A 23,772-nucleotide genomic window follows, 5' to 3' on the forward strand; every position below is an offset into this window, starting at 1 on the left:
CTCACTAGTGCCCATGCTGCCAGCTCCTGTTCCTGTAGCTCCTGAACAATCAGCTTTACCTGAATCTTCTTCGGCTTCTGAGAAGCAGTCTTTTGCACCAATGCACCCAGTGGTACCAGAACTTCCTTTACCAGTTGAATGTGCTGCTCCTTGTTGTGTGGCTCTTTCTGAGCACCCTTCGTCTTCTGTGTGACCATTGTCTCCTGAGCTCCCCTTAGCTGAGTGGCCTCTGGCACCCATGCTCCCGTCGACTCCCGAGCGCCCGATTTCGTCCTTTCCTCGGCAGTGCCTGTCTCTTCTGGGCTGCCTACTCCTGCTCTGGCAATTGCAGGTTCGCTCCCAGTTACGTCTTTTTCTTTGTCTTCTGCAGCGCAACAGGCCCCCTCTGTTGTGGATCCTTCTTTTCAGTCGATCCAACGCGAATTGGATAGTATCCTGGGTTTAATTCAGAAAAAGCTATCGGCCCCCCAGCCTATTGCGGAACTGTCGCCAATTTCTTCTTCTGAGGAGGAAGAAGTGGATCCTGTTACCCTTCCTTCGGTGTATGCCTCTTTACTCAGACTTCTGCTGATGACTTTTCCAGACTTCTTCTCTCCTGCAGCTCCGGCTTTGATGTACTTAATGGACAATCATACGACTTCTTCAAGGCTACATAAAATGGTGCTGTCCTCCTCAGCTAAGAAAGCTCTCTGTGAAGTGGAAAGCTAGCTCTCAAGCAAGAGGAAGCAGGGAAGAGCCTCTTTTAGTTGTCCTCTGTCTAGATGGTCGCAGAGAAGGTACCTTTCTTATGTGACCGGAGAGGCCCCACCCATGGGAGCCTCTGCCTCCTCCCAGGGAGACTTCTCTGGATTAATTGACTCCTCCAGACAGTCGGCATTCAATTCAGCTAAGATTTTGTTCTCGTCCTCGGAATTGGACCACCTTATCAAACACTTGTTTAAGGTCTTGGAAGTTCTCAGCTTTCCCGACTGGGCAGTAGGAGCTCTTGCCTGCAAATTAAAGGATTGCCCTCATACAGTATTCCGGAAGACTTCTCTACGGATTTTTTGGGGCACATCTCATGCCAAATAAAGGTATTAGAGATGGTTGGTTTGAATTATCCTCACTACAGGCAGTCCCCGGTTAACATCGATCCGGTTTTATGGCGCTTGTCTAGCCACGAAAATCGGCAATTTTCGGCGCCGAAAATCGCCGATTTCCGCTTATCAGCGCCAATAATTGGGTATTGGCGCCGATACATACCTAACAGAGGTGGCGATAACCGAAAATCGGCACTTTTCGGCGCTGCTAACCCCCAAAAATCACCGAAATCGCAGATTTTCGGTTATCATCACACCCTCAGAAACGGGACCCCGCCGATAACCAGGGACTGCCTGTATTTGGGATGGGGATTCTCAAGAAGAGGGAGCTTTGGTGTTCCTACACCACGAAGGGAGTTGCACCTTCCCAGAAGTCTGCGCTCCTCTTCTCTCCTCTTGACAAGAAGCACCTATTCCCTCAGGCGACTGTGCTGCAGATTGCTTCTGATCTGCAGAAAAAGTCCACTCAGGATCTTCTTGCACAATCAGTGAGGTGACCTAGAGAGTCTCTGACCTTCAACTCTAGGACAGTTTCTCCAGTTCAACCGCAGCCCTTTCGGGGTAGAGGCAGACTAAGAGGCTTCCTCAGACCTTGCAGAAATGCCCATTTCACCCCTGGGGCAGTCAAGAAGTCCTCTAATAAACTACCTGCATGTAAGTGAGGATCTAGTCCTCCGCGCACCTGTGGGGGCAAGACTTCCACTTTTGGGAGCATTGGGAATCGAGAGGAGCGGAGAGTTGGATTGTACAAGTCTTGAGAGAGGGTTATTCAATCCCATTTCTGAAGAAACCTCCCTTAACCAACAAGCCTGTCTTATTGACAGCTTACTTGGCAGGCTCTGAGAGGTTTTCAGCCTCCCAAGAAGTGTCAGCACTCCTCAAATAAGAAGCAGTTGAACTAGTCAAGGACACCTCCTCTCCGGGGTTCTACAATTGGCTGTTTGTAGTCCCCAAAGCCTCAGGGGGGCTGGAGGCTGGTTCTGGGTGTGAGTGTCTTGAACTTGTACGTGCAGAAAACAAAATTCAAAATGGAGACGTCCTAGTCTGTCCTTACATCCATTCGTTTGGAAGATTGGATGTTCTTGATAGACATGAAAGAGCCTACTTCCATGTCCCAATTCATCAGGACTTGAAGAGGCTTGTAAGGTTCATGTTCCAGCACAAGGTGTACCAGTTCAAAGCCCTTTGCCTCAGCCTGTCGACGGCCCCGCAGGTATTCACACGTTTACTAGCCCCAGTAGTGAAATGGTTACACTTGGTGGAGGTCAACATTTTGCTGTACCTCAACAATTGGCTCATTCGCTCCCAGTCAAAGGAAAAATGTGTGGAGGACCTTCACAAGACCCTTCTCACCCAGGATTTGGGCCTCTTGATAAACTTCCCAAAGTCTCAACTAACTCCTTCTCAGGAGATAGCTTATTTGGAGATGAGGATAAACATGGATTTTTCAGGCTTTTCCCCTCTCCCCAAAGGATAGACTTGTGCCTTCAGAAGGTAGAAAAATTTCTCGCCCTTCAGTCCTGTTCTGCGAACAGCTGGATGACCCTGTTGGGGACTCTCTCGTCCATGGAACAGTTCGTGTCCCTGGGAAGGCTGCACATGAGAAACTTACAGTTCATTCTGAAAATCAGCTGGAACAGAAAGAAATACCCGGATTCTTTTGTTTTTCCAATAACAAAGGAAATAAAAGAGGATCTTGTTTGGTGGAATTCAAGAGACAAGCTCTCTCAAGGAAAATTGCTCCTCCCTCTGAACCCCAACCTAGGGTTTTGTTCAGATGCATCAGACCTAGGTTGGGGGAGCCCTTCTGAGAGATAAGGAAGTTTCAGGCCTATGGACTCCAGAACAGAGGAAATGGCACAGCAGTGTGAAAGAATTGACGGCAATTCACTGGGGATTGCAAGCGTTTGCATCGGAGGTGTCTGGGAAGACAGTGGCAGTCCACTTGGACAACACCATGGTACTGTCTATGTCTAAAAACAAGGGGGAATTCATTCGTTTACCCTTTGCCAAGCATCAAGAGCCCTGCCCATTTGGGTGAATCAGAATCAAAAACCCAGATCTTAACCAGGTTTATGCAGGGGAAATTCAATGTATTAGCAGATGAACTCAGCCGTCAAAAGCAAGTTCTCAAGGAATGGACTCTGGACCCCCTTGTATGCCAGAGTTGTGGAAACTGTGAGGAAGGCCAGTTCTAGATCTGTTTGCAAATGCAAAGAACCATCGTCTCCCTCTGTATTGTTCGCCAGCGCCAGATCCGCAAGCATGGGCGATGGATGCAATGCTTTTAGATTGGTCGAACATGAACCTTTATGCCTTTCCCTCATTCAAGATGGTGAGAGAAGTAAAAAACAAGTTCCAAAATCATCGAAATGTAAAGATGACTCTAGTAGCCCCATTCTGGCCAGCACAGGAATGATTCCTGGACTTGCTGGAACTTCTCACAGATTTTCTGAGGCTGTTGCCTCAAAAACCCAAACTACTCAAACAACCACATTTTAGGCAAATGCTATTGCTCGTTGCAGATGACATTTCTCGAGCAAAGTTTATCAAGCCAAGTGGATAGTCTTCCGTGACTGGTGCAGGAGACACAGCATCTCGTCTTCTAAGACATCTGTAGCGGAGATAGGTGATTTCCTGCTCTATTGAAAGTCTTCCAGGAATCTGTCAACCTCAACCATTAAAGGCTGCAGGGCAATGTTGAGCTCTGTATTTAGACATAGGGGTGTAGATCTCTCTGCTAATAAAGATCATTCTGATCTCATCAAGTCTTTTGACACAGCCAAACAGAAGGAAGATAAGCTAGTAGCCTGGCATTTAGACATGTTTCCGAAGTGGCTGTTGAAACCATGTTTTGAACCCCTGCGATCTATCTCTTTGAGGGACCTAACTAGGAAGAGACTGTTCCTAGTAGTGTTAGCGACTGCCAAACAGGTCAGTGAGCTACACCCTTTTGATAAAAAGATTGGATTCTCTCAGGGTAATGCAATTTGCTCATTTACCCTAAGATTCTAAGCTAAGAATGAGACCCCTTCCAATCCCTGGCCTTGCTCATCCATTATTAAAAGTTTAGTAGATATTCTAGGTCTGGAGGATGTAGAGAGAACTCTTTGCCCTGTAAGGGCATTGAGATACTATTTACTTGGAACAGAAAAGATCTGTGGGCCTTCGAGCAACCTTTGGTGCTCAGTAAAGAATCCTTCTCGCCCTCTTTCAAAAATTACCTTGGCATTTTTTATGAAGGATCTTATTCTAGAGGCGCACTCTCAAATTGAGGAGGATGTGTTGCCCATAGTGAAAGTTAAAGCACATGAAGTGAGGGCGGTTACCACGTCCCCGGCTTTTAGGCATAATTTGTCTATTACCTCTATTATACAAACAATGTTTTGGAAATGCAAATTGGTGTTTGCAGCTCATTATTTGTGTTTTGAAATTGAAACTGTCTATGAAAATTGCAGTACCTTGGGTCCTATTTTGGTTGCTGGTATGGTGTTGGGAGAAGGAGTATAGGAAGTCTTCCTTCATCCTTCCTATTTTCTCGCCTTGATTCATGGTGTCAAGTCGTAGGGGAGCCTGGGGTACTTTGTACTTTATTTGGAGTGCTCACCAGTTTTGGTGTTTTTAATGTTTGGCTATAGGCGATTGTGTTTTTTATTCTTTGGTTTTGTTTTTTGTTACTGTGCCCAGGGCAGGGACAATTTTGTTAATTCTTTGTGTGCAATTGGACACTCCTTTGCAACAAAGAATCCTGCTAATGTAGTAGGCAACTCCTGGCTACACTGCCACACCGCTGTATGTTGAGATGAGCGCCATCCAGAGGCAGTACTTTCTTGTAGCAGCTCTCTCAACAGGTAAGGAACCAGCAAGCATCTTTTACCAATGCTAGCTATTCTTCTATTTCTTTTACATTACAATTTTGATGTATTTAGAATAGATAACCCATGCATCCCACCTCCTACAATGTGGGATTCAGCTACATAATTACAGGCAGTCCCTGGTTATCAGGCAATACAGGCTCTTGTCTAGCGATGGAAATCGGCAATTTTCGGCGCTGAAAATCACCAATTTTCACTTATCAACGCTGATACATACCTAACAGAGGCGCGATAACCAAAAATCGCCAATTTTCGGTTATCATCACCCTGTCAGAACGGAACCCCCGCTGATAACCGGGGACTGCCTGTGCTTGGTAAGTACGGTAGGTTATATAAAAATGACATTTGTTTAATAAAATAAAGTTTTATATATACTTACCAAGTAATTACATAAAGCGCTCCCTCCTCCTCACATATTTAGGAAGGCATAAACATATTGAGCTTGTTTGCTAAAGCTGGTTCCTCTCTTAAAAAAGTGGGCAGGGTTTATTAGTAATGAAACAAAAGTAGGATTTTACAATTTCAAAAATCTATTTTGCTGGCCCGGTTAATAGAAAATAATAGCTATGTAATTACTTGGCAAGTATAAATAAAACTATTTTATTATAAAAATGTCATTTTGTTCATGAGACTTACCTGCCAGATATATATATAGCTGTATTCTCCGAAGGTCCGACAGAATTTAAAATTCTCGCTGTTAAAACGCAGTGGCCGGTCAGGTGGTTAGTACCCATTCCCGCCAGCTGGGAGGCGGTATCAGGAACCATTCCCATTTTCTATTCAGATTTTCTCTGTCGCCGGACTGTCAACACCTGTTGTCAGTTCCTCCGCCTTTGGATTTCGAAATTTGTTGTCACTTAAGTATTTTGGTTGTTTTTGGTATTCGACTGGATCTGTGACTTGGCATACGCTCTTTGTGGACCGTTTTTGATTTTGCTTTTGACTTTTCTTATAATTAAGATGTCTTACCTCTAGCTATCGAGTCTATGGCTTGGGTGAATGTAAGGTGAGGCTATCGAAGACTTTGATAGTTCCTCACTCTTTATGTATGATATGTAAGGGTGTTCAATGCTCTATGATAATCGGTAATGAATGTGTGGGATTGTCTGAGGGTGAGTGGAAGAAATATGAAGCCTATATGCTTAAATTGAGCGTGATAGGCTGAGGAAATCTTCCTCCTAGAGTGCATCCTTAGTTGGACAGTCAGGTTTTCTCCTACTAGTAACCCTGTAGTAATTTTATTATTAACCCTGTAGTTTGTTGCTGCAGAAGGTAATTCCTGGCTCGTGTGGAGTCAATGCGTGCTCTTGAAACTAAAGTGAATGCAATTCAAACGCATAGTGTTAGTGCTAGTGCCCTAGTGTTGTGGAGGGGGCGTCAGATCGGCCCTATAATGCCTCTAGGCCTGGACCTCTGTCGAACTCCCAGGACCAGGGAGGGGCATGTCAAAGTAATCGCATGAGGGTTACGGGGCTTCCCACCCGATCTGGCGTCCCTTCGGCAGGTCCTGATGACGCTACCCAGGCTGCCAGGGATCGTGCTCAGGCACGCATCCTGAAGGATTGCTTCTCGTCCTCCGACACGTCCCCCGCCACGGGGTTGGAGCTCGGTTGGACTCTCGCCCTCTTAAGAGAAGCTTAGAGGAGAGGACGCTTCACGTCCTCTTCCTCTAGACGTTTGTACTCTTTCCCCGAAAGTTGCGTGGATATTCCTCTGCAGAAGAGAATAAAGTGTTTTTCGAATGATCACTCTACTCGACCCCTGTCGCGCTAAGGCAAGGGCTAGAGCTTCTTCCCTGTGGAAGGAAGTATACGTCTCTCGCCCTTTCCTTCTCTCAGGTTCAGCCCTTCTCCCGAGAGAGTGGCTTCTCCAACGCGTAAGATTTTGTTGGGTTTGCAACAACAGCTGGATGCTCTCATGAACCTTTCAAGATTCGAATCTGCCTGTTAAGAGGTACAGACTTTCACCTTCGTCTCCCTGTCTTGTGGAACGATACAGAGCGTCTGTCGTCTAGAGAGAGTGTTTAGTGGCTTTCTATTCGTCTTCCCGAGTTGAGGTGTTGGCCTTTTCTCTTGTCTCGCGCCAGGAGCGCGTCTTGCTCTTCGTGGCGCTTCTCACGCTTCACGCGCTCCTCACCTTAAAGCCTTCGCGCAGATCCAGATAGCCATGACGCAGCGCGCCACGCTGTGACTCTCTTCTAGTACTTGCCACGGAGCCTCTACGGCGTCACACCATGACGCCCGCTCTGGGGATAGCCGTGATAGCTTCAAGTCTTGTGTTGACACCGCTCCAGTTGTTCATCATGTCGCACAACTACCCGCTTCAACATTTGATGTCCTTCTTAATTTAGCCAGTACTTGCTTCGGCAGTACATATACTAAAATTGGAACGATACAGAGAAGATTAGCATGGCTCTTGCGCAAGGATGACACGCACGCTAATCGTGAAGCGTTCCACATTTTTTATGTTTACTATACTGTACTCTAGTTGATCTCTTCTTCTGTTCGCAGAGTGGAGTTCCCGTTTTACGACGCGAATCGAACTACTTTCACCACTCACTCAAGACCCAGCCAGCTGTCTGGAAGAACATCCTCTTCGTCACAGCCTTTGTATGAAGAGAAACTTCTTTCGTCTTCTTCTTCCTCTGATTATCAGACTCTGGCTTTTTCTTTCAGGATCTGTTTCCTGAGATTTTTCAAAATTGGCTCTCTCTCTCCACCTTCGCAGTTGTCTTTGTCTTGGGGGGAGCGTTTGACGAAAAAATCGGAAATAAAATTTTCTGGGATATTTTATATATGGCATCATACATATCCTGACTATCTTCTCAGAAAGTTTTATTTAAAAGTTCGCCACAGTTAGAAGTTATAAACAAAACAGTAACCTATCATAGTCAAATTACATTTTTCATATAATGTAATGATATTGTCAGTATATCGGTGGTAATTTCCTTTTAGCTATGAAATAATATCTAATGCGATCTATGGCAACCCTGTGGACATAGTACGCATCGCTTAAAGACAGGAATGCCGCAGGGCAGTCAGTGGCAGTCAGTCAGTAGCAGCTCAGAGCTTGACTAAGTAAAACGTCTCGCTGGCCAACCTCAGCCGTGTTTTGACACTCGCTTCATTTAGCTTCATTTAGCGAAGTTATATTACTTTGCAGGTCTATTTTTGGCTTTCATTATGTCATAAAAACATCAAACTGTGTAACGGCAAGCAAATAAATACACAGAGAAGCAAAAAATATCGTTTTTCTCAAAACTAAAGTTATCGACATTCAAACTGCATCTCCTTCATAACGCTTGCACCGATCTCAGATACAAAAAGTAAACGAAAGCTAAATGTTTGCATAACAAAGGGGCTTCCATGGGAAGCAACACGAGACCCGCACCACGAGAAAGAGTTTTTTTTTTTTTCCCGAAGGAATGTCACTTCCAAGAGAGGTAGCAAGTGACTCCCTTCATCTCCAGACTCCCTTTGCAACCAGGCTTCATTTTGCACAAGCCTGGAAAGAGTGAGGGGCAGACGTTTGGTCCCTCCTACTGTTAGAGAGAGGTTACTTGATTCCCTTCCTGTCTCCTCTTTTGTTTTTTGTTTCCCAACTGCCTTCCTGTCAAACAGAAAATTGTTTGACCTGCTCAACAGATGTTCGAGCGGAGAGCAGTGGAACAGATATTGACTCGGTGTTCCCGGGATTTTACTACAGATTGTTTCTAGTCCCAAAACTTTCAGTAGGCTGGAGACCCGTCTTGGGCGTCAACAGGTCGAACAACTTGGTCCGGAAGGAAAAGTTCAAGATGGAGACCTCGCAGTCAATACTAGGAGCCCTTCATCCCGGGGATTGGATGGTATCTTTGGATCTCCAAGATACTTATCTTCACGCCCCAATTCATCCACGTTCGGTGAAGTATCTCAGGTTGTCTTGGGGACTAGACGCACCAGTTCAGGGCTCTCTGCTTTGGACTCTGCACAACGGCCATACCACGTTGAAAACACCGCTTCTCGTCCGATCAGCGCGGTTAAGCAACGTTGGGTCTGGTCAGTACTTGGATGGTTGACCGCCTGGGAACACCAGATGCTGTTGGCGTCACATTTTGCTCCAAGGGTGTTTACACGTCTCATGAAAACGTTGCGATGCAGTTGCATCTGTCGCACGTCAGGATCTCACTCTACTTGGACGACTGGTTGATTCGGCGTCGGCCGGCGAAAGGTATCTGGAGGACCTTCAGTTGACTCTGCAACTCGTGAAGTCCCTGGGACTTCTGGTCTGTGGAGAAGTCGCAGCTGATCCCCTCACTGTCCATTGTGTCTGGGAATTCAGATCTATTCAGCGGCTTTTATAGCGTCTCCGTCGCAAGAACGGCAACTTCTATGTACCAAAAAGTTTCGGCCTTCTTGGAAAAGGAAACATGCTAGGTGAAGGAAGGAATGAGTCTGCTGGGGACCATTTCCTCGCTGGAGAAGTTTGTTTTCTGGGGAGTCTGCATCTCAGGCCTCTTCAGTTCTTTTGTTGGAGAACTGACAAAGCAAGGAAGACTTGAAAGAGGAATTGAGAATTCTTCCTTATATAAAGAGGATCTGTGGTGGTGGCTCGATCCAACGGAATTGCAGAAAGGATCTCCCTCAAGATTCTGAACCCCAACCTAGTGTTGTTTTTCCGACGGGTCGTCAACAGGTTGGGGGCAACACTAGAGGGAGAGAAAGTGTTAGGAACCTGGAGAGAGGAACAGGTGTCCTGGCACATCGACTTCAAAGATTTGGCGGCTATCTTTAGCTCGCCAATTCTTCGAGGTCCAAGTTTGCAATCGTGTAGTTCTAGCAAACTTGGACAATACTTGTTCCTGTTCAGCCTTGCAAGAGAGATTATTCTTTGAGCCTATGCTCGCAACATTTCGATTCTCACAAGTTTTGTGGCAGAGGTCGAAAATGTTGAGCAGACCTGCTCTGTTGGCGCCATCAACTCCTGCCAAGGAATGGACCCTTCATCAGGAGGTTTGCCAAGATTTTTGGAAATTTTGGGGTCGCCATCTTGTGGATATTTTCACGACCTCAAGAACAGCGAGGCTCCCTCTGTAAAGCTCATCTGTACTCGACCCTGGGGCAGTTGCGATAGTTGCTCTTCCTGGGATTGGACGGGAATAGATGTTTACGCTTTTTCCCCGTTCTAAATTCTGGGAGAAGTCATACGCTGAGTTCGCGGCCTCACAAGGGACGAGGATGACTCTCATCCCCATGTTTTGGCCTTGAACCACTGGTTCTCGGAGTTTCTCTTCTGGTTGGTAGACGTTCGAGGACCCTTCCTATGAGAGCAGACCTGCTCATACAAACCCACTTCACGAGATATCTTTGAATCTCCCGCTCTGAACCTGACTGCTTTCAGACTATCAAACTTGGTCAGAGCGAAGGGGTTTTTCTGGCCAGGTGGCACGGGCCATCGCTAGAGCCAGAAGTTCTTCATCTAAAGGATATATCTAGCGAAGTGAGCAACCTTCAAAGGTTGGTGTAGAAAAAGAAGGGCTTTTCCTCTTCCTCTATCACTGTGAGCCAGGTTGCGGATTTTCTCCTTTACTTAAGAGAAAAGCTGATATAGCAGTTCCGACTATCAAGTGTTATCGAGCATGCTTTGATTGTATTCAGACACAGAGGATTAGCTTTGTCTGACAATAAGGACCTCCACGATCTTACGAGCTCTTTCAAGACGTCCAAGGTTCCTCAGCTGATTTCCCCTGCTTGGAACTTGGACTTAATGCTCAAGTTTTTGATGTTTAGTCCTTTTGAGCCTCTCCACTCTGCATCTCTTAAGGATGTTACTAAGGAAACGGCACAAAACTCTGAAAAGGAAGACACAGAAGAGAGTGAGAGAAGTTCGAGATGTCATGTGGGCTTCAAGGAACACAATGCTGTCTATTCTTTAAGCCCTAAGTTCTTGGCTAAGAATGATAGGTCTTCTAACCCTTGGCCTAGACACTTTGAAATTAAAGGTTTAGCAGGCCTTATTGGACAGGAACCTGAGGGAGTTCTATGTCCAGTTAGAGGCTCAAGTACTACCTTAAAGAACACAGGACACTCGTGGTCCATTGGATGTTTTATGGTGTTCTGTGAGGCAACCAGTTAAACCTATGTCGAAGAATGCACTGGCATTCTTCATTAGGGACGTCCAAGGAAGACACTCTAGTTGTGACGACTCCAACTTCAAGTTGTTGAGAGTTAACGCTCACGAGGTGAGGGCAGTTGCTACCTCCATGGCGTTCAAGAAAATATGGTACTCAGTGACATTTTTAGTGCCACATTTTGGCGAAGTCAATTCGGTGTTTGCCTCACACTCTTGGCAAGATGTTTAGGTAGCATACGAAATTGCTTTTCGCTGGGACCATACATTGCTGCTTCAGCAACCTTGGGGACAAGGGGTAACTCTGATCCTATCCCCTTTTTAATTGTGTTTTTGTGGTTGTTGGGTCGACTACTGGAGGCAGTCTTCCCAATCCTTTGCAAACTAACGCTTTAGGTGTTGGTTAGGTGGTTAGTAATGCTCTTTTGTCCTCTTTGTATGGGCTATGATCTAGTCACATTGTGGTCACGCCCCGTTGACAGATCATCTAGAAGTCGCCAGCATATAGGTCACTACCTCGCTGGGGTCTCTAGTAAAGCAGAAGCAGACTAGAGTGACAGTAACCACTCAGTCAGCTACGCTATCAGATAAGGAACCAAAATAATTTGTTCATGAGACTTACCTGCCAGATATATATATAGCTGTATTCTCGAAGGTCCGACAGAATTTCAAATTTGTGGCGTTACACGCAGTGGCCGGTCAGGTGGTTAGTACCCATTCCCGCCGCTGGGAGGCGGTATCAGGAACCATTCCCATTTTCTATTCAGATTTTCTCTGTCGCCGGACTGTCAACACCTGTTGTCAGTTCCTCCGCCTTTTGGATTTCGGAAATTTGTTGTCACTTAAGTATTTTGGTTGTTTTTGGTATTCGACTGGATCTGTGACTTGGCATACGCTCTTTGTGGACCGTTTTTGATTTTGCTTTTGACTTTTCTTATAATTAAGATGTCTTACCTCTAGCTATCGAGTCTGTAGCTTGGGTGAATGTAAGGTGAGGCTATCGAAGACTTTGATAGTTCCTCACTCTTTATGTATGATATGTAAGGGTGTTCAATGCTCTATGATAATCGGGAATGGATGTGTGGGATTGTCTGAGGGTGAGTGGAAGAAATATGAAGCCTATATGCTTAAATTGGAGCGTGATAGGCTGAGGAAATCTTCCTCCTAGAGTGCATCCTTAGTTGGACAGTCAGGGTTTTCTCCTACTAGTAACCCTGTAGTAATTTATTACTAACCCTGTAGTTTGTTGCTGCAGAAGGTAATTCCCTGGCTCTCGTGTGGAGTCAATGCGTGCTCTTGAAACTAAAGTGAATGCAATTCAAACGCATAGTGTTAGTGCTAGTGCCCTAGTGTTGTGGAGGGGGCGTCAGATCGGCCCCTATAATGCCTCTAGGCCTGGACCTCTGTCGAACTCCCAGGACCAGGGAGGGGGCATGTCGAAAGCCGCATGAGGGTTACGGGGCTTCCCACCGATCTGGCGTCCCTTCGGCAGGTCCTGATGACGCTACCCAGGCTGCCAGGGATCGTGCTCAGGCACGCATCCTGAAGGATTGCTTCTCGTCCTCCGACACGTCCTCCCCGCCACGGGGTTGGAGCTCGGTTGGACTCTCGCCCTCTTAAGAGAAGCTTAGAGGAGAGGACGCTTCACGTCCTCTTCCTCTAGACGTTTGTACTCTTCCCGAAAGTTGCGTGGATATTCCTCTGCAGAAGAGAATAAAGTGTTTTTCGAATGATCACTCTACTCGACCCCCTGTCGCGCTAAGGCAAGGGCTAGAGCTTCTTCCCCTGTGGAAGGAAGTATACGTCTCTCGCCCCTTTCCTTCTCTCAGGTTCAGCCCTTCTCCCGAGAGAGTGGCTTCTCCAACGCGTAAGATTTTTTGGGTTTGCAACAACAGCTGGATGCTCTCATGAACCTTTCAAGATTCGAATCTGCCTGTTAAGAGGTACAGACTTTCACCTTCGTCTCCCGCTTCGGGAACGATACAGAGCGCGTCTGTCGTCTAGAGAGAGTGTTTAGTGGCTTCCTATTCGTCTTCCCGAGTTGAGGTGTTGGCCTTTTCTCTTGTCTCGCGCCAGGAGCGCGTCTTGCTCTTCAAATGCGCTTCTCACGCTTCACGCGCCTCACCTTGACCTTGACGCTCGGCGCGCTAGCCATGACGCCGCGCGCCACGCTGTGACTCTCTTCTAGTACTTGCCACGGAGCCTCTCGCGCGTCACGCCATGACGCTCCGCGCTCGCTTCGCCGTATAGCTTCAAGTCTTGTGTTGACACCGCTCCAGTTGTTCATCATGTCGCACAACTACCCGCTTCAACATTTGATGTCCTTCTTAATTTAGCCAGTACTTGCTTCGGCAGTACATATACTAAATTGGAACGATACAGAGAAGATTAGCATGGCTCTTGCGCAAGGATGACACGCTAATCGTGAAGCGTTCCACATTTTTTATGTTTACTATACGTACTCTAGTTGACGACTTCTTCGTTCGCGGGAGTTCCCGCTTACGTATCGGCGAATCGGAACTACTTTCACCACTCACTCAAGACCCACCAGCTGCGGAAGAACATCCTCTTTCGTCACAGCCTTTGTATGAAGAGAAACTTCTTTCGTCTTCTTCTTCCTCTGATTATCAGACTCTGGCTTTTTTCTTAAGGATCTGTTTCCTGAGACTTTTCAACCTTCGGCTCCTCTCTCTCCACCTTCGCAGTTGTCTTTGTCTTAAGGGGAGCTTTTGACGAAAAAATCGGAAATAAAATTTTCTGGGATATTTTATATATGGCATCATACATATCCTGACTATCTTCTCAGAAAGTTTTATTTAAAAGTTCGCCACAGTTAGAAGTTATAAACAAAACAGTAACCTATCATAGTCAAATTACATTTTTCATATAATGTAATGATATTGTCAGTATATCGGTGGTAATTTCCTTTTAGCTATGAAATAATATCTAATGCGATCTATGGCAACCCTGTGGACATAGTACGCATCAGCGAAAAGACAGGAATGCCGCAGGGCAGTCAGTGGCAGTCAGTCAGTAGCAGCTCAGAGCTTGACTAAGTAAAACGTCGCTGGCCAACCTCAGCCGTGTTTTGACACTCGCTTCATTTAGCTTCATTTAGCGAAGTTATATTACTTTGCAGGTCTATTTTTGGCTTTTCATTATGTCATAAAAACATCAAACTGTGTAACGGCAAGCAAATAAATACACAGAGAAGCAAAAAATATCGTTTTTCTCAAAACTAAAGTTATCGACATTCAAACTGCATCTCCTTCATAACGCTTGCACCGATCTCAGATACAAAAAGTAAACGAAAGCTAAATGTTTGCATAACAAAGGGGCTTCCATGGGAAGCAACACGAGACCCGCACCAAGAGTTTTTTTCCCGAAGGAATGTCACTTCCAAGAGAGGTAGCAAGTGACTCCCTTCATCTCCAGACTCCCTTTGCAACCAGGCTTCATTTTGCACAAGCCTGGAAAGAGTGAGGGGCAGACGTTTGGTCCCTCCTACTGTTAGAGAGAGGTTACTTGATTCCCTTCCTGTCTCCTTTTTTTGTTTTTGTTTCCCAACTGCCTTCCTGTCAAACAGAAAATTGTTTGACCTGCTCGAACAGATGTTCGAGCGGAGAGCAGTGGAACAGATCTTGGACTCGGTGTTCCCCGGGATTTTACTACAGATTGTTTCTAGTCCCGAAACTTTCAGTAGGCTGGAGACCCGTCTTGGACGTCAACAGGTCGAACAACTTGGTCCGGAAGGAAAAGTTCAAGATGGAGACCTCGCAGTCAATACTAGGAGCCCTTCATCCCGTGGATTGGATGGTATCTTTGGATCTCCAAGATACTTATCTTCACGCCCCAATTCATCCACGTTCGGTGAAGTATCTCAGGTTGTCTTGGGGGACTAGACGTACCAGTTCAGGGCTCTCTGCTTTGGACTCTGCACAACGGCCATACCACGTTGAAAACACCGCTTCTCGTCCGATCAGCGAAGTTAAGCAACGTTGGGTCTGGTCAGTACTTGGATGGTTGACCGCCTGGGAACACCAGATGCTGTTGGCGTCACATTTTGCTCCGAGGGTGTTTACACGTCTCATGAAAAACGTTGCGATGCAGTTGCATCTGTCGCACGTCAGGATCTCACTCTACTTGGACGACTGGTTGATTCGGCGTCGTCGAAGCGGCTTAAGGTATCTGGAGGACCTTCAGTTGACTCTGCAACTCGTGAAGTCCCTGGGACTTCTGGTCTGTGGAGAAGTCGCAGCTGATCCCCTCACTGTCCATTGTGTCTGGGAATTCAGATCTATTCAGCGGCTTTTATAGCGTCTCCGTCGCAAGAACGGCAACTTCTATGTACGAAAAAGTTTCGGCCTTCTTGGAAAAGGAAACATGCTAGGTGAAGGAAGGAATGAGAGTCTGCTGGGGACCATTTCCTCGCTGGAGAAGTTTGTTTTCTGGGAGTCTGCATCTCAGGCCTCTTCAGTTCTTTTTGTTGGAGAACTGACAAAGCAAGGAAGACTTGAAAGAGGATTTGAGAATTCTTCCGTATATAAAGAGGATCTGTGGTGGTGGCTCGATCCAACGGAATTGCAGAAAGGGATCTCCCTCAAGCTTCTGAACCCCAACCTAGTGTTGTTTTTCCGACGGGTCGTCAACAGGTTGGGGGGCAACACTAGAGGGAGAGAAAGTGTTAGGAACCTGGAGAGAGGAACAGGTGTCCTGGCACATCGACTTCAAAGATTTGGCGGCTATCTTTTAGCTCGCCAATTCTTCGAGGTCCAAGTTTGCAATCGTGTAGTTCTAGCAAACTCGGACAATACTTGTTCCCTGTTCAGCCTTGCAAGAGAGATTATTCTTTGAGCCTATGCTCGCAACATTTCGATTCTCACAAGTTTTGTTGCAGAGGTCGAAAATGTTCGAGCAGACCTGCTCTGTTGGCGCCATCAACTCCTGCCGAAGGAATGGACCCTTCATCAGGAGGTTTGCCAAGATTTTTGGAAATTTTGGGGTCGCCATCTTGTGGATATTTTCACGACCTCAAGAACAGCGAGGCTCCCTCTGTAAAGCTCATCTGTACTCGACCCTGGGGCAGTTGCGATAGTTGCTCTTCCCTGGGATTGGACGGGAATAGATGTTTACGCCTTTTTTCCCCGTTCTAAATTCTGGGAGAAGTCATACGCAAGTTCGCGGCCTCACAAGGGACGAGGATGACTCTCATCCCCATGTTTTGGCCTTGAACCACTGGTTCTCGGAGTTTCTCTTCTGGTTGGTAGACGTTCCGAGGACCCTTCCTATGAGAGCAGACCTGCTCATACAAACCCACTTCACGAGATATCTTTGAATCTCCCGCTCTGAACCTGACTGCTTTCAGACTATCGAAACTTGGTCAGAGCGAAGGGGTTTTTTTGGCCAGGTGGCACGGGCCATCGCTAGAGCCAGAAGTTCTTCATCTAAAGGATATATCTAGCGAAGTGAGCAACCTTCAAAGGTTGGTGTAGAAAGAAGGGCTTTTCCTCTTCCTCTATCACTGTGAGCCAGGTTGCGGATTTTCTCCTTTTCTTAAGAGAAAACTCGATATAGCAGTTCCGACTATCAAGTGTTATCGGAGCATGCTTTCGATTGTATTCAGACACAGAGGATTAGCTTTGTCTGACAATAAGGACCTCCACGATCTTACGAGCTCTTTCAAGACGTCCAAGGTTCCTCAGCTGATTTCCCCTGCTTGGAACTTGGACGTAATGCTCAAGTTTTTGATGTTTAGTCCTTTTGAGCCTCTCCACTCTGCATCTCTTAAGGATGTTACTGAAAAACGGCATTCCTCGCGAAAGAGAGTGAGAGAAGTTCGAGCCGTCATGTGGGCTTCAAGGAACACAATGCTGTCTATTCTTTAAGCCCTAAGTTCTTGGCTAAGAATGATAGGTCTTCTAACCCTTGGCCTAGACACTTTGAAATTAAAGGTTTAGCAGACCTTATTGGACAGGAACCTGAGGGAGTTCTATGTCCAGTTAGAGCTCTCAAGTACTACCTTAAAAGAACACAGGACACTCGTGGTCCATTGGATGTTTTATGGTGTTCTGTGAGGCAACCAGTTAAACCTATGTCGAAGAATGCACTGGCATTCTTCATTAGGGGACGTCATTAAGGACGCACACTCTAGTTGTGACGACTCCAACTTCAAGTTGTTGAGAGTTAACGCTCACGAGGTGAGGGCAGTTGCTACCTCCATGGCGTTCAAGAAAAATATGGTACTCAGTGACATTTTTAGTGCCACATTTTGGCGAAGTCAATTCGGTGTTTGCCTCACACTCTTGGCAAGATGTTTAGGTAGCATACGAAATTGCTTTTCGCTGGGACCATACTTTGCTGCTTCAGCAACCTTGGGGACAAGGGGTAACTCTGATCCTATCCCCTTTTTAATTGTGTTTTTGTGGTTGTTGGGTCGACTACTGGAGGCAGTCTTCCCAATCCTTTGCAAACTAACGCTTTAGATGTTGGTTAGGTGGTTAGTAATGCTCTTTTGTCCTCTTTGTATGGGCTATGATCTAGTCACATTGTGGTCACGCCCCCGTTGACAGATCATCTAGAAGTCGCCAGCTATATAGGTCACTACCTCGCTGGGGTCTCTAGTAAAGCAGAAGCAGACTAGAGTGACAGTAACCACTCAGTCAGCTACGCTATCAGATAAGGAACCAAAATAATTTTACCAATAATTGGTTTTTTCCTAATTTCTTGGCTGTCTCTACCCCCTCCAAAGGTGGTATTCAGCTATATATATATCTGGCAGGTAAGTCTCATGAACAAAATGATATTTTAATGATAAAATAAAGTTTGTTCATACTTACCTGGCAGATATATATATTTATATTGCCCTCCCTCCTCCCCTCAGGAGACAGTGGCGTTAGAAAATCTGAATAGAAAATGGGAATGGTTCCTGATACCCGCCTCCCAGCGGCGGGAATGGGTACTAACCACCTGACCGGCCACTGCGTGTGCCGCGAAATTTGAAATTCTGTCGGACCTTCGGAGAATACAGCTATATATATATCTGCCAGGTAAGTATGAACAAACTTTATTTTATCATTAAAATATCATTTTTACCAATAATTGGTTTTTTCCCTATTTCTTGGCTGTCTCTACCCCCCTCCAAAGGTGGTATTCAGCTATATATATATCTGGCAGGTAAGTCTCATGAACAAAATGATATTTTAATGATAAAATAAAGTTTGTTCATACTTACCTGGCAGATATATATATTTATATTGCCCTCCCTCCTCCCCTCAGGAGACAGTGGCGTTAGAAAATCTGAATAGAAAATGGGAATGGTTCTGATACCCGCCTCCCAGCGGCGGGAATGGGTACTAACCACCTGACCGGCCACTGCGTGATGCCGCGTTCAATTTTGAAATTCTGTCGGACCTTCGGAGAATACAGCTATATATATATCTGCCAGGTAAGTATGAACAAACTTTATTTTATCATTAAAATATCATTTTTGTCCCATTCCAACTGCTGTTGAACTTTATTTGCTGCAGGTGTTTTGAGATCGGCACCTTTTGGGATGTAGCGTCATATATGGAGGAACAGGGAGGAGGGAAGCCAGACTAAATTTTTTGTTTCTGCCATCTGGCAGCTTTGCGTTCTCTCCCTATGTTCCTTATTACTTCTCTGATTTATCCCATACACTAACACCCACACAAAAAATAAATATAATAAAAAAAGAAAAATCAAATATTAACTCGTATAAACCAACTTTTTCATACTACTACAGCTTGATCAGCTCGGCTTGGCCGAGTCAAGTGCTTGGGTCGGCTTGGTTGAACATCTCCTCTCTCCTTGGGACAGCGCTTCGCCGAGGTGTAAGTGCTCTCCCAGACTTGTGCTGCCGTCACCACCGCGGGTTGGTGACCGCCCACAGCCCGCCTCTCCTACTAGTTCTGCTGGCAGGACAGATGGGAGTGCCTGATCCTCCTCACCTGTCCCCTCAACCTCTTGGGGTTTTACCAGGAGGCGCGATCCGGACAGGAGGGACTCCGAGGAGATTGCCTTTTCTCAGGATTTGGCTGCGAGGTCCTACATCCCAGTCTCGGTTCTCAGACCAGCTCGGTCGTATGCTCAAGTAGTCGAGGAAGGATCCCAGGGGTCTGCAGAGGTTCTCCCTCCTCCTGGGAAAGTAGCTCGGGAGGACTCCACTCTGGAGGGACTTGAGGTCCTCTACCCCAGGATGTGGACACCCCCGAGATACACAGGACTTTTGTGGAGATCATTGTGCTGATACATCAGCACAATGATATTGAGGCAGGGCCCACCGCCTCTTCTGTGGATCGTCCTTCATGCCTCGAATCCTTTTGGGGTCCTAAGAAGTAACCAAAGGGTTCGGTGGAGTTGCCGTGGTCCTTGCTTGCTGAGAGGGTACTCGACCGAGTGAATAACCTTGTTTCTGGGTAAGAGAATTCCCTTCAGTCGAACTGCATAGACAAGCTCCTTCCCCCTCCTCTGCCTCATCAGAAGCATTTCTACATGCCCTTGGAGAGATCCTTGCCAACTAAGCAGGTTGACCTGGACTTGGCTTGTCTATGCCTGGGTCTTTCAATGCAGCACCTTGCTTCGGAAGGGGTCTCCCTCTCTCATCAAGAGGCAGTGAACCTGGAGGCTACCGCCATGGTGGCCTTCTGGGCAGTCTCCTGGTTGGATCTGAGGCCGTTCACAGTATCCAAGGTTGCTGTCTCCTCAGGCACTATCATCCTTGGGAGGACTCCACCTTCGGGAGACTATGCCAGTCTGGAGGTAGAACCATCTCTTACCTTACCCACCAGACAGCAAACCTGTGGTTAAGTCTGGTGCTGAAGAGGAGGGATGCTGTCCTGAATCCGATCTCCAGGTCTGTTGGTCCCAAGTTGGCATTGACTCTTAGGAATGGATCATTGCTGGGTTCTGCCTCTCTCTTCCCTAGAGAGTTGGTAGGTGCTGTGGTGGACAAGAGATGGGCCGAAGACAGGGACCGCCTTGTCCACTAGGCAGTGGCCAAGACCTCCGGGTCTTTGCGTGCCGCTGCAGCCCGACACTCGGGTCAGGCTAGGTGGGAACACCCAGCCTTCTTCTTCCTCCGTCAGGAAGGGTGCGCAATCGTGGCCTTTTCAACCCTCTTTTCAGCCCGGAAAATGGGGAAAAGGAAGAAGAAGGGAGGACGCTAGTGGCAGCATTCCCCTCCAGCTGCTGCCATTGATGGGGGTTGCCTGTTGAGCCATTGGGCAACATGGCAGCGACAAGGAGACGAGACTTGTGTAGTGGTTGCTCTTTGGGAGGGATATCTACTTCCCTTTGAGTCTCGGCCACCTCTTACCAACAACCCGATCCGTCTCCTAACGTATGTTCCCGGTTTGCTGAAGGATCGCGCACTGATGCAAGAAGTGCAAGCCGTGCTGAAAAAGGGTGCTGTGGAAGTCGTGTCGGATCGGTCCCCAGGCTTTTACAGCCATATCTTTTCTCGTAGAGAAAGCTTCGGGGAGTTGGAGACCGATCATAAACCTCTCTCCCTTGAACCGATTCATTCACCAGGCTCAGTTCATGATGGAGATGGCATGCTCAGTGCTCGCCTCCATCAGGGAGAATGACTTCATGCTTGCAGTGGACTTGAAGGATGCATATTTTCAAATACCCATCCATCCATCCTCCTGCAAGTACCTTCACTTTATCCTAGGGGATACGGTGCTCTGGCTCAGGGCACTCTGTTTTGGGCTCTCGACTGCTCCCCAGGTGTTCACGTAAGTGTTCACCCTTGTGTCAGCTTGGGCCCATTCTCATGGGATACATCTGTTGAGGTATCTTGATGACTGGCTCATCCTGGCAAGTTGCTTCAGGACAGGGATCTGCTCCTCGAGTTTTGCTGCAGCCTAGGGGTCATAGTAAATCTCGAGAAGTCCCATCTCATCCCCAAGCAGAGGATAAAGTACCTGGGCATGCTGATAGATACGATAGCAGCAAGAGTCTTTCCCTCAGGCTCTCGCATCTGCAGGTTCAGGAAGGCAGTGCAGCTGTTCCTGTCTCGACGGGAGCAGCCAGCTCGGCAATGGCAAGTCGTCATCAGTCACCTGTCGTCGTTGGAGAAGATGGTCCCTCATGGGCAGCTTCACCTTCACTCTCTCAAGTGGAAAATAAAGGAACTCTTTTCCCAGTCTCGAGTTCCTCAATCCTTTCTCATTCTTCTCTAAGAAGAAGCGAGAGAGGATTTAGACTGGTGGATGGATGACAGGAACCTCATAATAGGAGTATCCCTGCATACTCCCCCTCCCGACATGCTTCTGTTCTTAGATGCATCGACCGAGGAATGGGGCGCACACCTGAAGGAGGTTGCTGATTTCGGGAGTGTGGAACCAAGACGACAAGCGCCTTCACATCAATACAGGCAGTCCCTGGTTATTGGCGATCTGGTTTTACGGCGCTTGTCTAGCGACGACAGTAACCAGATTTTCGTCACTGATAACCGGTTATCGGCGCTGATCACCTCTTATCGGCGGCGCTGATCACCGGTTATCGGCGCCGCTAACTGGGGATCAGTGCTATTATCGCCGATTTTCGGTTAGCAGCGATTTCCGGTTGTCGTCATGCTGTCGGGAACGGAACCCCGCCAATAACCGGGGACTGGCTGTATCCTGGAACTCAGTGCAGCCTTTCTGGCCCTCCAAGAGTTTCAGGATCGCATGCTGGGACACTCTGTGGTGTTAATGAGCGACAACACCACAGTAGTGGCATATATCAACAAGGAGGGGGGGTCTCTTGTCCCTTCCGCTTCGCCAGTTGACAATGCAGATGCATGAGTGGGTGGTAGCTCACTCGGTAGAGCTGTCAGCCAGATACATTCCAGGCAAGAGGAATGTAGCGGCAGACAAGCTTAGCCGCCAGGATCAAGTGATAGGGACGGAGTGGTCCCTTCATTTGGACATTACGGAGAGGTTGTTCAAACTGTGGTGCCCCCCAGTCATTGATCTGTTCGCCACCCGGCACAACAGAAAACTTCAGGTCTTCTGTTCCGTCGCCCTGGACCCGTGGGCCGCTGCGGGGAATGCATTCCAACACCCGTGGGAAAACCTCGAAGTCTACGCCTTCCTTCCATTTTGTCTGATTCGCAAGGTGATCAGCAGAGTGTTGATCACCCTGAATCTCAATGATTCTGGTGGCTCCCAAATGGCCGCAGGCTGTTTGGTGTCCTTACCTGCTAGCTCTCCTCTCCTACGCTCCAAGAGAGATTCCTCCCTGGCCCAGCCTTCTGTGTCAACCTCACATAGAGTGGTACCACCAGGCAGTGCAGTCCCTGTGTCTTCATTGCTGGAGGTTATCCAGCATCTCTTGTGAACGAAGGGCTTTTCGCACCGCACAGCAACAGGGATGGCTGGATACTACTACTCAGCAGGTCGTTGACTTCCTCGTCTTCGTTCGCCAAGAGAAGCTTCTCCCCATTTCAGTTGTAAAAGGCTACAGAGCTGCACTTGGCTTAGTCTTGCAGCTGAAGGATGTAGACATCTCCTCTTCACTGGAGATTTCGCCCCTGATGAGAAGCTTCGAAAGGTCTTGCCCACCCAGCGACCTCAGGCCCCTTGCATGGGATATGACTTTTTTTTTTGAGGAGCCTGACTCATGCGCCGTATGAGCCTTTACGAGAGTCATCAGACAGGGATCTGACCCTCAAGACTGTCTTCCTGCTTGGCCTGGCATCAGCAAAGAGAGTAGGTGAGCTTCATGGACTTTCCTTTGATGTTAAACACTCGAGTGGATGGGGATCAGTTAGGCTCGATTTCGTCCCGGATTTCATAGCGAAGACTCAGAACCCATCTGTCCTTGACTCCAGGTTCAAGACCTTCACAATCCCCTCCATAGAGGACTTTGTTGGTAATGATCCAGACGAGATGCTACTTTGTCCTGTTAGAGTGCTGTGGCACTATCTGAAGAGGACTCGACGATGACTCTTCATTAGCACTGGCTCGTCCAAGAACACAATTTCTTTCTGGCTTAGTGAGACGATCAGGGGGACACACTCTGCTGCTGGCAAAGTCGATGCCTGTACCTTCCACCCAAGAGCTCACGAAGTCAGGGGCATTGGTCCAACCCCAGCATTCCAGAAGAATCTGTTGGTTCCTCAGGTGCTAGAAGTAAGGGTGTGGTCTGGTCAGATCACTTCACCTCTTTCTACCTTCAGGATATTGCCCACAAGTCCTTGGATACTTTTTCCTTGGAACTGTGGTGGCTGCTCAAGTTGTGTAGCTTACCCGGCTCCTTTAACAGGACAGGTAGCATCTTGCCTAAGGTTTTTGATTGTGGAAGTGAGAATGACTGCGTAAGTGACTGGCCTCTCCTTCTTCTCCTCCCCTGTCATCCTTCTTCTCTTCCTTTGGGCAGAGAGTGGATTCGAGCCAAGACATACTGGAACTGACGGCTGATGCAGGTAAGTTTATACATTGAGCACCCGTTCTATTTTTCTTTTACCAGATTTATAGAAGCAAACCCTCTCCTTCCTCTAGCAAGCTAGCAAGGGGAGGAAGGAGACCCTGACAATAAAACAAACCCAATACTTGTATTTGCCTTACTGTCTCTGACTCTTAGATTCATCCTAGCCTATTTTCGTATGAGATTACGATTCCCTCTCTCATTTGAAAAGGCCCAGAAGTCTGACAATGACCATGCAGTTTCTATACTCCGATCAGTATGTCAGAGGTATGGTTCTC

The 23,772-nt window shown here is 47.2% G+C and overlaps 1 protein-coding gene and 4 non-coding genes across 6 annotated transcripts in view; all 5 read left to right on the forward strand.

Moving 5' to 3' along the window:
* Positions 1-23,772, forward strand: part of ca (claret) — a 307,235-nt gene that overhangs the window by 2,914 nt on the left and 280,549 nt on the right. The gene's annotated exons all lie outside the window — the stretch shown is intronic.
* LOC136850156 (U6 spliceosomal RNA) lies at positions 7,308-7,417 on the forward strand. The gene has a single exon (XR_010856557.1). It is a non-coding gene; the product is annotated as a U6 spliceosomal RNA (small nuclear RNA).
* Positions 8,922-9,040, forward strand: LOC136850117 (5S ribosomal RNA). Its single transcript, XR_010856544.1, has one exon. It is a non-coding gene; the product is annotated as a 5S ribosomal RNA (ribosomal RNA).
* Positions 13,402-13,506, forward strand: LOC136850171 (U6 spliceosomal RNA). The gene has a single exon (XR_010856568.1). It is a non-coding gene; the product is annotated as a U6 spliceosomal RNA (small nuclear RNA).
* On the forward strand, positions 15,000-15,118 carry LOC136850150 (5S ribosomal RNA). The gene has a single exon (XR_010856555.1). It is a non-coding gene; the product is annotated as a 5S ribosomal RNA (ribosomal RNA).

The sequence above is a fragment of the Macrobrachium rosenbergii genome, chromosome 2 (genome assembly GCF_040412425.1).
Source record: "Macrobrachium rosenbergii isolate ZJJX-2024 chromosome 2, ASM4041242v1, whole genome shotgun sequence".
Taxonomy (NCBI): domain Eukaryota; kingdom Metazoa; phylum Arthropoda; class Malacostraca; order Decapoda; family Palaemonidae; genus Macrobrachium; species Macrobrachium rosenbergii.